The following is a 1,182-nucleotide window of genomic DNA, read 5'->3' as shown; positions in this document are numbered from 1 at the left end:
AAACGTTCTAATTGGCGAGGGTATTGATTTTTGGTTCTTACATAGCACAGTGATCAGATTCACAAACTTATCTTAGGACTTAATTAAAATAATCAACATTATTTGTAGACGAATATATTTGTGTTCGTATGAAATAGTAGCTTATGTCGGGAGGCTGGCTTTAGTAAAATGTACCATTTCCTATATTCTTTAAACCACAAGGAATTTTTTTAAGAAACTTTTTACGAATATTGACTTGCTAGCATCGCCATTAACATTACCGTATCTTTTACGTTTATTTTCCAAGAGTTCTTCAACGACTCGGCGCCAGTGAGTCTTCCGCCATCGTATGCTGCGAATGGTTCATTATACTAAAGCCAGTCTTCCGACAGATATGTATACTTCCTAATAGGCTTGTAAAATGCCCGATACCCAAATCCCTCGCATGAGTTATTATCGGTAAAAAATTGGGTACGCTCAAATCTGGCATCGCTGCAGCAAGTACAGCGCCAGTGAAACAGTGTTGATATTTTAAGTACAATTGTACTTTTTTCAGTACAATTAATTTTAAAATGTACAAAAGTACAATTTGCCGATTTTAAGTACAATTTCAACATCAAAAATACTTTTGTACCAAACGCTCAAATCTCTTCTAGCACTTTGATTCTTAATCCGTTTACATTTAAGTAAATGGATATACCTATATTACATATTTGCTACAAAACGAAATTATGAATTGTAATTTTGAATGTAAACGTGATTGTGAACAGTAATATTAGTTATGTGCGTTATGGTAATTGCGATTTCTTATCACTGGCGGCTGAAATATCCCTCATCGCTATTTATTTTGAAAAAATCTTTGGAAATGCAATTTACATAATGGCGATGCTGCACAAATAGAAGTAATTAAGTAATTGGGGGGTTGAAAGTAAAAAAATTTATGTAAATTCCATGCGTTGAAATTATAAATTTCCCTTGAGGATTTTCATTTTATCGATAGTGATCCCATTTTATGTTCATTAATATGAACTGACCTAGATAGTGTATTAATGTTTTATCATCATTGTATTCATCTTTGACAAAATTACACGGTCACCCGGTGTTTATTTTATTTTTATACCCGAGCGCACTTGTGCACAAGGGTATTATAACTTTGTTCACATAACGGTTGTTTGTAACAGGCAAAACGAATCGAGATAGATA

Source organism: Rhagoletis zephyria, unplaced genomic scaffold (genome assembly GCF_001687245.7).
Source record: "Rhagoletis zephyria isolate East Lansing unplaced genomic scaffold, Rhagoletis_zephyria_1.1 Rzeph_scaffold_01739, whole genome shotgun sequence".
NCBI lineage: Eukaryota > Metazoa > Arthropoda > Insecta > Diptera > Tephritidae > Rhagoletis > Rhagoletis zephyria.
This window is presented reverse-complemented; position numbering follows the sequence as displayed.